This window comes from Toxorhynchites rutilus, chromosome 2 (genome assembly GCF_029784135.1).
Source record: "Toxorhynchites rutilus septentrionalis strain SRP chromosome 2, ASM2978413v1, whole genome shotgun sequence".
In the NCBI taxonomy this organism is placed as follows: Eukaryota; Metazoa; Arthropoda; class Insecta; order Diptera; family Culicidae; genus Toxorhynchites; species Toxorhynchites rutilus.
Genome location: NC_073745.1, coordinates 49,264,650 through 49,277,742, shown reverse-complemented (window position 1 = coordinate 49,277,742; position 13,093 = coordinate 49,264,650). Strand labels below are relative to the sequence as shown.

The window sequence follows — 13,093 nt, the reverse complement described above, 5'->3', positions numbered from 1 at the left end:
ATTTTCCACTCTCTCGGCGAACGAAAGCTTTTATCGTGCTATTGCTCAAACCGCGTTCACACTGTTGCTTCAATTCAGCACAGCTGTGAGAATCCTTCACATCCATCAGTGCCCCATCTCTCGCGAGAGAGCGCACGAATTACTGCATCAGCAACCGTTGAGTATTTTGCCCGGTCTTGTGAGGGGTCCTGCTGCCACAGGACGAGAACTCGAACGCCTGGCGGAAGCATCAGTTTGTTGCTGACTTTTGCCTAGGGAAAGCGTATTCGGACTCCGCTCGTCTCCCGTGGGATTGATACACTGAGTGGTTGGTAGTGGCGGTTGGGGGTAAATTTTTGGAGCAACAAAAAAGTGTGAACCCCTATCACCTGTGTGTCTCCCCCAGTGTGACCACCCAACCCAAACACCCCCTCGCAGTCTATCGTCTAATTTTGCCCCATTCTTCCAAGATCCTAGTTTTTTGGGGCATTTGTGGTTGAAGTGGTGAGAATGAAATGTGGCGACGACCATCGCATGCATACTTTCACTCGTAGTGGTGCGGTTTGTTTTTCACCCGAAATTTTTGGATTACCCGTTTACTTGTCACGCTGATGAAAAGAGTTTCACTAGTGCCACTTGAAGAAGTTTGAAATTCCCAGGTTAAGTGCTAAACTGTAGCTAGCAGAAATGATAGTGTGTTATGGAATCTAGCATTCTTGCCTAACAATAATAAAAAAATCTCAACGTTAATGATGTTCACGAGAATCGTCAAAAATATGTCTACACAACACTAGAGAGTGCGATAAATAAGGGAAATTCAGATTGCAAAGTTCCGGAAAAGTTAATCTCAATGTTAATGAATTATGTTGAAAATTTCGGCCCGACACAGGCGGCTCGGCAGGAGCCCAACCGGAATATTTTCGCCGTAAATCATCTGTGAGGGAGTGCGGGAGGTGCGAGATACATAAAGCTGGCAGTGACGGAGACGGTTCGGGTATCTTCACCACAAGCAACCGCCATCAATTTTCGAATCCGAGACCACCAAGATCTGGATCTGCTGATTAGTTACTCTCATTGGCGGAGGATATGTGTGGTTCGCCACAGCTGGTGCTGCTGGCTTAATCAGAGCGCCCCGAAGGAAGATTTTGTGTGCGTGCGTTTGTGTGTCGGTTCAGTTTATCGGTAATTCGTGCCGAAACCAGCTGCCAATGGGTGCCTACGTGTGAGGAGTCAAGTGAACGCGCCCGCTGCTAGTGAATCTATCAAAGTCGGCTATAACTAAGCTAGACTAAGTGGAACCCATTACCCACTTTGGCAGCTGCTTCCCGAGAAATACTATCGGTTCGAAAATAGATCAGCGGTCGGAGAAACTCCGGTCCGTTCGGCGCGGTGGCAGTGGATAATTTATGCGAGAAGCGTTCCGAGCGCGGAGCAAAAAGTTTCTAATTCAATTTACCGTGAAAGTGAAAAAGCTCACCGCGAAAAAGTGTGTTTTGGGGTGGAATACTGGGAAGCATCCAACTGTAACGGCTCGAATGAAAAATGAAGCTCTGGAGATAAGAATCGATGTAAGTGTTGAAAAGAGCAACTCATTGGATTGCCAGTGAATTTATGGGGCATTTATACGGAAAAGATCCAGGAAAGTGAATATAAAACATATGGTGGCAACGAAATAGCTGTGTGGCCCATATGCCAGCGGTGCTGATTTGGTGATTCAGTGATTTTTTTTCTTTCCACTCTGACAACTTCATGAAAATAGGCGTTTAAATGGTGAGTTTTTTTTCTATTGAAAGAGATCATTTCATGATTTAACTGTTTTTTGTTGATCTATTGCGTGACGGAACAATTCGAATATATATCAAGAAAAATTATCAAAAAAAATCATAAAAAATTTAAGTACTACAAAAAATGTTGAAATCTTGAAAAAAAAATGTTTGGTATTCAGAGATTCAGTACTACTCTAATTCACATTTAAATGTATTCCTACGGCTTTTCCAGATATGTGTGATTTTTTTTCTGATTTTTTTCAGTGTTGCGCGGTACAAAAAAAATTCTTTATGATTCCGAAGAGTCTGACTGGGTAAGGGAGTAAAAAGTCCCCCAAACTAAATCACCCGCTGTATGGAAAATATTGTAGAGGGTACTCAAACCTTTTGGTAGTAGTACCAGATATTCAAGTCCTTATATGGTACACCATAAGATCAATGATAAAATGCACCTTTTCGTTATTTCACGCCATTCTCAATAGTTTTAAGACAAAAATATAAAAAAAAAATACTGAAAGTACATCTTACTAAGGTGTATCGCTCAACCATCAATTTTCAATTTTCATAAAAAAATCAAGTACTAAAAAAATACATGCACATTCAGTATTTTTTTTCAAATTTTTATCTCGAAGCATTTGAGGATGGCGCGAAATAATCGAAAAAGTAGGTTTTCACTATAAATCCTATGTTTTTTATTTAGGGGTTCAAATAAACCGCAAAAATTTCTTATTTAATATCCTATACAATATTCGCCATACAGCTGGTGATTTCGTTTGGGGGCACTTTTTACTCCTTTACCCGGCCAGGCCCTTTGTTTTTTTTTTCTCGCAAAGCATTCGTTTCATTGATGTTATCGAATTTTCATACCTTCAAGGAAAGAACTGATAATTTCTAACATTAGCTAAATACACACAAAAAACCGTACAATTCCCCATATGTTTTTCACTGAATTTAGATCTGGACTGTGGGCCTGCCACCACAATAATTCAAAGTCTCGAACCAGTATTTTATAACAGAAATGGTGTCGATACTAGCGTTGTCTTGATGGAGTACAAATATTTTGCGTCGACCTTTCACTTTGAACAAAACCATGCAGCTGTTAAGAACTTCGATATAATCCAACGAGTTCAACTTGCATTATTTGAATGCCAGATTATGTTTTCCAGTCACACAAAACCCAATCGAAACCAATATTTGGTTCCTGAATCCTTTCGTAGATCTCTCCCATACCTCTAAAATCCATCAGAGTCATTTTAATCTTTTTCACTTTAATATTTTTCCTTCAAGATAATTTACAGTGGGGAAACCAACAATAAAATGATTGAAAGCTGAATGAAATGTGATTGCGTCTATTTGTGAATAAAACAGTAAAGTCACGGAGATTTTATCATGCCCCATTTGCGTGTGATGTTGAGTTCGGTGAATTCCAAACGTTTTTCTTGTTGCGTAAGGGTCAGATTTGAATTTTTATTTATTTTAGATCGAATAATATTGCGGCTTTATTTATTTTAGATCGAATACAATCGCGGCTGGTGTGCAAAATTTTACTGTTTTCTTAAGAACTTATAGTTTCAGTATAGTCTTGATTTTTAATAGTGAGATTGTGGAATGGATCGTTCAGCTCTCGCAGACAACTTCAATCGTAACAAAGTTTTCTGGATCCTTCAAATAGTTTATAGCCGTTTTCTACGATCTACTAGGCCTGCGTCCGGTTATTGGAAAGACACAACTCACTTGTTATACGCCTGAACCATTTCTCAATTTCCGAACACTTCATTTTTAAATGTAAATTTACTATACTTCAATGTTATAAATAATTGTATAATAAAGGCCCAGACATTCTTTGGGGTATGGGCTAGATTTTAACATCATTCAAAGGTATCGATACAGCCTATAATTTATAAAATTTAACATTTGCAAAAAAATGACAGTCAAAACCAAAGATAAAATGTTAGCGTTAGCAAATTCCGTAAAAAACAAGCATCGTTAATTTTTCATTTTTTGTACTTGTTTCAACTATTTTGTTTGTGTTTTTTCATGTTAAGCGCTAGAAAATGTATGAAGCCACAGTAAATGGATGAAAACAATCATATTTTATGCAGAAATACTCATTAAAATCAGTATTGATGTAGTGTTCGAATTTGAATCAAGTTTCGACGCATGATTCAAATTCCGAACACTTCATTTTAAATGCAAATTTACTGAACTTTAATGCTATAAATAATTTAATAATGAAAGCCTTAACATTCTTTGGGTTATAGGCTTCATTTTAACATAATTTACAGGTATCGATGGAGCATATAATTTATAATATCAAGCATTTGCAAAAAAGTGACAATCAAAAGCAACGATGAAATGTTTGCGTTAGCAAATTTCGCTAAAAAAAAGCATCGTGATTTTTCAATTTTTGTAGTTTTTTCAACTATTTTGTTTGTTGCTTTCATGTTAAGTGCTAGAAATGGTAAGAATCTACAATAAATGGATGAAATAAAATGATATTTCATACAGAAATCTTCATTGAATTAGTGTTCGGAATATGAATCAAGTTTCTACGCATGATTCAAATTGCGAACACTTTATTTTTAAATGTGAATTTACTGAACTTCAATGTTATAAATAATTTAATATTCAACACCCTGATATTTTTTAGGTTATAGACTTCATTTTAACGTCATTTACAGGTATCGATACCGATGTAGCACCCTTGGTTCCGAAACCATGTAAACTATAAGAAACAAATACAATCAATTATTACCAAAGTAAAATCCATTTTTTTTGCGAGCATAACATTTTTCCAAAAAAGACTAGCTAATTGACTTCAATTTGATATATCGTTCAGATAAATCGGTTCAGTAGTTTAAAAGTTATGATTTTTTTTAAATGCATTGTTGCTGTTCGGAATTTGAGACAAAAGTGTTCGGAATATGAGTCAGTGACAAAAATGGTGTTCGGAATTTGAGACAAATGTGATTAGTGTAATTTTCAGTGTTTCACCATGAAAACATAATTGTAAATAATTATTTTGAAAAAGAAGGCTTCATTGTATCCAAAAATCAAATGAATTTCGCGAAAAAGTACCATTTTGAGTAATGAGACACTGTTTAAATGCCATCAAAGCTTAAGTGTTCGGAATTTGAGACAAAACGGTAACAAGTGGGTACCCGATTTATGGGAAATACACGTATTTTTGATAGATGCACGATCACAGTAACTCATGGAAAACGTATTTGTCACTAATACTAAGGCGTCGTGCACAAGTTACGTAACGTAAAAAATCCAGATGTTGGACCCCCTCCCCCGTACGTAACGCAATTTCCTATCTCTAATGTACAGTAAGTAACGCAACCTTCCTACCCCCCCCCCCTTTCCCGTTACGTATTTTGTGTTCGATGCCTAATATAGACACATTGGTTATGTATTGTGTATTGATTTCACCGTAAACATTGTTGGGAGTATGAAAATGAGGTGCGGCTATAGAGAATAGCCACATTGCATTTAGATTATTGTTCATGGATTGATTTAAGGATGGAAACATTGTATTTTTTCGGTTTTTGAATTTTTTTTCTTGATTTTAAAAATAAATTTCAAACCACCTAATAACCTAATGAACTAGTTTTCATCATTTTTTTCATTTCAGAAATGTTTTTTTATAAAATGATAAATTACCCTTTCGCCTCTGATCATGAATGTTTCATAAAATTATCATCATACTGCAAATCGATAGGTAGTTTTGGAAAAAAAATTCACAACATTTGTGGATACCTACTGTAAACTTTCTGAAGATTAGGGGAACACTTCATTGCAAATTGTACCGGAAGTATAAAGTACTAGTGACTCGTACCTCTCGTTTTCATGTAATCAAATGAAATTTTATCATTATTAATTAGGTTAGTTGGATTTATTGGCGATTTGGTTGAGAACGTATTTTTTCATGTCTTGAGAAATTTTGAAAAAAAAAAGAAAAAATACATTTCTCGCAATATTGAAAAAAGTTGAAAATATGTACATTGAATGTCCTTAACCTATAAACTTTTAGCTTTGGAATACTGTATATCTTTTGGCAGCATAATATACACTTCCACGCGAAATACTTCATCTCTAACTTGAACAGTAGTTCATGATGGCTCATTTCATTGCGTTGGTGATATAAAAAATATTGATGTTTTTGATATCAAATTCTGCCATTTTATTCCTTCGAAAAGGCCACCATTCCATGCCAAACCGATATAGTGGCTCACGGATTTTCGTGAAAAGTGGTAATTTTGTTCTTCATCGTAAAACATTAGACCCTTTTTTTATTTTTTCAGTAGGGTGACCATATCCATTTAAGGGTTGTCCGAAAAATTATCTTTTTTCTCTTTTTTCCAAAAATGCCTTTTTTCAAAAATTCATAACTTCAGAACTACTGGACCGATTTAGATGATCGACATATCAAATTAAAGTCGATTTAGATGATCGACATATCAAATTAAAGATTTGGATTTGGATTTTCGGCCACAACTGCCTATGGCATGTCAAACCAAGTTCTTTTTGGGGAATTTAGACTGTTTCTTGGTCCGGAAACACTCGGCTAAGGCATTCCTTCGCATTGCAGTATAAAAAGCGCGACCCGGAAGCTGTTTGAAGTCTTCGAGAACATAAGTTTCTTCGTCCATTATGGTGCATGAACATTTTTGCAAAAACTGGGTGTAGAGCACCATAGCACGGCTTTTTGCAGTAAAATTTTGCTTATTATGTCGATTGGGCACCTTTTTCACTTTGTACGCCTTCAGTCCATGCCACCGCTTCACTTTTTGTACATTTGATTTTGATTTTCCAACCTTTCGAGCCACATTTCTAACTGAAAGGTTGGGATGTTTCTCAATAATGGCAACCACCTTTCGGTTCATCTGTCGGGAGCATACTTTTCGATTTATTTCGCTTCCAACCTTCCGATCCACAGTTAAGCGCTGGTCAAACGATTTGCTCACAGTAAACACGGTACTCTTCGGCAGTTTTAGCTTTCTGGCGAGATCGCGTACCGACAGTGTTGGATTTTGCTGCCGTTCGCGAAAAATGCGTTTGCGTACTTCCACTTGATTCGACGCCATTATACCAAACTGAAGAAGAATGTAAACATGTTGGGCATCGAAATAAAGAGGAGGGTTTCAGATGTCATGTAAGTGAAATATTTCATTGATTAGTGAAATGTCCAAATTACCCCCATTTCCCCTACAGAAGAAATTCAAGTCCCAATTGAACACACACACGCACTTGCTGGACAACGCTTCACTTCTTACAACATTGTAGAAAAATGGTTTGATGTCTAGTGTGCTTGTCAAGAGGAAAACGGTGAAGCTAGCAATGAGCAATATCATTATTTATTCTGGGAAATATTTTTCATAACGTGTCATGTCTTCGGTATCCTTTTCAGAATAATATGATTGCTTCTTATCTCGTTGGAAGGTACAAGTTCAGTGGTGTCAGTGTCTGCTGAGTGTAATTTTTTGGAATCTGACGACGTTAACTCGTTAACAGAATAATGTTCCAGCAAAAAAAAAACACCGCCGCGAATGTTTGAGAACATATTCATTTCCTTGGTTTTGTGAGCATTGAATTAAAACTAGAGATAAAAATGTATATTTTTGAAATTCCTGAAGAGTGACTGCAGAAAATTCTGAAGTTAAAAAGTATTTTACGATTTCTTGGAGCAATCGATAGCCAATCCTTGAATCAGAAAATCGATAAAATTCGAATACAAAGAACATCTGAGATTACGATAAAATTCTGGATAAAATTTGTAACCTACATAAGTACTAACAGCAAATTAAAACTCACTGCGTAATTGTGTATTAGTATGATCCACAATATCAAAACTTTGTAAGACCACCGATTCTTGGAGACCTGGTTAACCTGAATATTTCAACAATAATCAAGCACTGATTCACAAAGAGTATCGAAAAAAAATATAGATTATACCTTTAATACCAGTGTTCCGGAATTCGCTTCCAGCTTGTCTTAAACGAATGTCACAGAGAAAAAACAACGAAACAGAAAATTGAAATGTTTCTCTTCTCGTGGATAAACAGGATAAACTTGCAGAGGGGCATCCCAATACACATCCCACCCGACGTATTCACGAATCACCAAATTGGGTCCCAATCGCGGGGAAAGCGAAGTTTTTATTATCTTACGAGCGTTGGGAATGTATCCCAGCTGAATTTCTGATGAGGACATTCAGTCAGACAGCTCCCTGTGTGCCACTTTGCGCCTACCATGAACCCTCACCCCCGAAGCTGTCTGTCATTTGCGGCATCCCACAGCTTTTTTACGAGCTTTTTTAAGTTTCTCCTCTAATTCTCTGTTACCATTTTGGTTTTGTTTGCCAAGTTTCGGTATGAATTTTTACGATCTTCTTACTGCTGAAGCGCGCTGCTGCTCTCCACTAACGCTTCTGTTGGTTCATTGTCGTTGGCCAAACTTGCTCGGGCTAATGTGCTCGAGGAGATGCTTTAATTTGATTATGTATTTTTCATTGGAATTGGAGTAATAATTCAGTTTTGACCGAATCACATGCCTAATTCCAACTTCAAATTCAACTGACAAGATAGAAGAAAAATTATAGGAGGTTGTGTCCAAGATACGACCGCATTGTTGACGTAGAACTACGCTGTTATTCTATATAAGTCGCTCATTCATACCTTCGGATATTATTCTATAATGCTGTGAAATTTTAGAAACAACTGCTTAGTAGAATAATCTCTGAAATGGTTTTTTCATTGTAGAATTTGTTGACGATAATTAATTGATGATTCATTCTTGCCCTCGCAAAACAATACACTAGCTGATCGTAATTCGCAATTTATTTCATGTCAATGCAATGAAAATTTACCTCGAACGCTTTCCTTTCTTTTTTTGGCCTTTTTCGCAATTGACATAGACTCGGCTAGACTCGATTATATACATGTTGCACCAGCACCATTATTCCACATCTCATAACTACATCAATATATCTTTGGCACCGCATGGAAACAATAACAATGACAACACTTGCAAGAATCAAATATCATGCTACATGTTATTTAGTATTGCCTTAAAGGAATCGCACCGCTAGGCATCGTTCGTACAACGTAAACCAAGCGCCAAACAAGTGTTCGCCATAGCATGCATACAGAGCCATACATTGGTGGCTTGAAACTACTACGAATATAAAACTATTCTCAAAAGAAACGCTTCTGTTAATATTACTGGCCTCGAAAAAAGTTGTATTTGTTTCTCATGCTCGAGAGAAGCGCAGCTATCACCCTTAGTGGAGGTAGTTTTGCTACTGGAAAGCGAAACCGCATACAAAATTCCAGAACGACATTTACTTTTTCGGTGACTAAACAAGCGAAATAAACTCTTTTTGTTAATAACAACCTCGAAAACAGTAGCAATGCATCTTAGCGCTAATACAATAATAACGCTAATGCCAATTTTTTTTTATTGTCGTCACTCTAAATTGTAGACCGATACATTCTTAATACTACTTAAAACTACTTACTTAAAACTACTTACTTAAAACTAAAATAACTTTAAATATTCAATAACTTATAACATTCCAGTAAGACATTCAAGATGCTTTGTATTCCCCAAATATTTTTTTAACGCACAACCTTATGATGACGGAAAACAAACAATGTTAACTGCTTGGAAAAAGACTGAATTATGTCACACAGCTTGTACTCTGCTGTAACACCCATCGATGCGAATTCGCTGATGAGTTTGTCAAGAGCGACCGCCTTCACCACCAGCGGGGGGAGCTTGATTTTGATTGCTGCCTGGGCGTTTACATTTTCGACCGACGCGCCGAAATCGCCTACTTCGCTGTTGTTCGGTGCGGTGTCACATTCGCGAAGGCTCGGTTCAGTGCGAGCGCTTTTCACTGCACCAACACCGCGTGCATCATTAGATGACGCTTACCTCGTAATTTTATTGCCCCTGGCAATGCGTTAGTTTTATGCAGGGCTCGAGCCTGCCTTCCTCTTCTTCTTGCTTGCTACGCGAAGCGTCAAATTTATGACGCGGAAAGAAGAACACACGATACGAATAACGCGAAAAACGAACAGAAAAATCAAACGACGATTTCCAAGTTGGATTACCACTGGTGGGTCCACTCTTAGATCGAAGCGCAGCGAAAGCAAAGTGAACTGGATTACTCAACAGTTCGATGCCGAATGAAAGTTTGCCTTCTTCTTCTTTCTTTGTTTTTAAGAGGCTTTAAACTTTGCAGTTCATTCGCCTCTAAAGTTTGCCTCAGCGAGATCCACTGTTTATACTCTAGGCAAGTATTCTCCTTCATTCTTCTTCTTTTCCTTTGTTCACGGAGACTTCAAATCCTACGATTTCCCCTCCGTTGGTAGTCGATAAGTTGCTCGTTATTGAAAGGTCTGTTCGGGAAAGCAAACAAATGGACAGAACAAATGTATGGGAAAATGGAAACGCCTCAAATTTTCATGAATTTTAACCATTTACAAACCATGGGATTCTAATGTATAGCATAATTAACAAATCTTACGGAATTTCCGATTCGTTTAATATGTGAATCGCCAAAATCCGTTCGCGGAAAAAATAAAGGGTGTGTCACATCAAATTGCATCACGGAAAAAACGCTGTAGAAATTCGCCCAGTAGACCGATCCTTTTGAAAATTTTAGACAGTAAAATAAAAACTATTAAACAACTTTTGGCATTTTCTTTTTATTCATACTTCGAGCCCAAGCCCGTATGCTCGCACCTTCCTCTTTACCCCGTCCATAAGGTTCTGTACAACGTCAGGTTGTAGTTTTTTTTGAACAGAAATCCATTTTCTCTTGAAGTCCGCCTCCGATTTGACAACTTTTGGGTTCTTCCGGAGGGCCTGCTTCATAATCGCCCAATATTTCTCTATTGGGCGAAGCTCCGGCGCGTTGGGCGTGTTCATTTCCTTTGGCACGAAGGTGACCCCGTTGGCTTCGTACCACTCCAACACGTCCTTTGACTAGTGGCACGAAGCGAGATCCGGCCAGAAGATGGTCGGGCCCTCGTGCTGCTTCAATAGTGGTAGTAAGCGCTTCTGTAGGCACTCCTTAAGGTAAACCTGCCCGTTTACCGTGCCGGTCATCACGAAGGGGGCGCTCCGCTTTCCGCAAGAGCAGATCGCTTGCCACACCATGTACTTTTTGGCAAACTTGGATAGTTTCTGCTTGCGAATCTCCTCCGGAACGCTGAATTTGTCCTCTGCGGAGAAGAACAACAGGCCCGGCAGCTGACAAAAGTCCGCTTTGACGTAGGTTTCGTCGTTCATTACCAGGCAATGCGGCTTCGTCAGCATTTCGGTGTACAGCTTCCGGGCTCGCGTCTTCCCCACCATGTTTTGCCTTTCGTCGTGGTTAGGAGCCTTCTGAACCTTGTATGTACGCAGGCCCTCCCGCTGCTTGGTCCGCTGGACGAATGAACTTGACAAATTCAGCTTATTGGCGACATCCCGGACCGAACTTCTCGGATCACGTCTAAACTGCTCAACTACGCGCTTGTGATCTTTTTCACTGACGGAGCACCATTTTTGCCGTTCTTCACCTTCCGGTCGATGGTTAGGTTCTCGAAGTATAGTTTTAGTACTCTGCTGATCGTGGATTGGACGATTCCCAGCATCTTACCGATGTCCCGATGTGACGGATTCTCGAAATGAGTGCACAGGATTAATTCACGACGCTCTTTTTCGTTCGACGACATTTTTCCAAATTTACGAAAAATTGACAGTGAAGCATGGCCAACGTGATCTATACACTCTTATCTGATTATAAGCGAAAGCTGAAGATATAATTCCTAAAAATTAAATTTCTACAGCGTTTTTTCCGTGATGCAATTTGATGTGACACACCCTTTAGTTATTAACGTTAACTTTATTTCATAAAAACGTGACCTGTTTTCTGATTTGGCACCCTTCATGAAAGACTTAGTTCTACGTCAAAAATCTTGAACAAGTATTCAAATAACAAATTAAACGCTTACTATCTAGTCCTGGCACGAACAAATGTCGAAAACAAATCCCATTAGTATTCTAATCCAGTAACTTCCCACCATTTCATTACACTTACTTAAATCGATCGCCCACTCTCCGCAAGAAAAAAGGGCAACTCAAACAAGGCTCCACACTTGCGGGGGGACCCTTTTCTTAACGCAGGGTGAAAATTATAAAGAAAAAAAAGAAACGCACACTTCCCCCAGCACCCAAGAGCACGCGGATCGCATTAAGAAACCAGTCAGAATTTTCGATTATGCGGGAAAAATCCCAGTGGAGAATACTTCGACTGTCTAGAAAGCTTCTCGGAATAATAAACAGACCCCAGCCGAGAAGAGGTGGGCGCTTCCCCGCACTCTCTAAATCGGAAATCGGTCTATATCTGATTGTATGCTTCTGTTGGCAAAGCCATACACAGAATTTGACAACATTCAGATAGAGGGCGGAAGTATAAAATAAAGGTGTCCTTTTCCGATTACTTCAAAAAAGGTGGGTTCGATTTGATTTCCCATTTATCATTGATAGCATCACTTTTTCAGCCAACGGTGATGAACGTGAGAGGTCTTCTGGACGATTTTAGTGTTTTAGTGTTGGAGTGAGGTCATAAACATTGTGCCGCCATACTCCGCTATTGTTTTCCAGGGAGAGATAACAAACAATCTGTTTTAATCATACTAAACCGGGCTGTCACGTCCGACGGCTTGGGAATAGCAAACGTTCATCCCATTCATTGTTCCGTTCTAATTATGTCCCACAGCGTACAGCCGGGAAAATTACGTGATTGATAGTTTGACTGAAACGGGAAGACTACTTTTTATAGGATAAAGAATAGTTCTGCGTCGTTATCGAGTCGTAGATTGTGCATGGTGATGATTACGAATCATGATTAATGAAAGAAGTAGGAATAGCTTTCATTGCGGAAAAATCATTTCCTAGACAAAAGGCTTCCGGCTACTGGCCGACTGCCCGCTGTCGGTTGGAAAAGTTGCCTACCATGCGCTCGTAATACTCTTGATTGCTATTTTATGAGGAAGCCTTTTCATCTGCTCCTGGCTTTGATGGTACCATATGAATCTCCATACAATGGTAATACTGCATCCATTACACGCTTGGTCGACATTTAGCTATTTCGATTAAGATCATGATGAATAATGTTGAAATATATTCTGCTTTGGAAATAACACTTCGTAAGATTGTTTTATTTCCACCATAAAAATAATCTTATTTCATATTGCGTAGCGCGAATTAATTACGCTAATTGTAGTTTATGAATTGGATTCCGATTTAGTATGAGGTTTATTTAATTCATCCTAAGATTGAAAAAGTTT

General features: G+C 38.5%; 1 protein-coding gene across 1 annotated transcript in view; it reads left to right on the top strand.

Annotated features, from left to right (window-relative positions):
- Positions 1-261: 261 nt before the first annotated feature.
- The window catches only part of LOC129768124 (uncharacterized), a 217,498-nt gene continuing 204,666 nt past the window's right edge, over positions 262-13,093 (top strand). The window contains exon 1 of the mRNA XM_055769559.1: positions 262-1,749. The gene's annotated coding sequence lies outside the window, so the exon portion shown is untranslated. The remainder of the gene's footprint in view (positions 1,750-13,093) is intronic.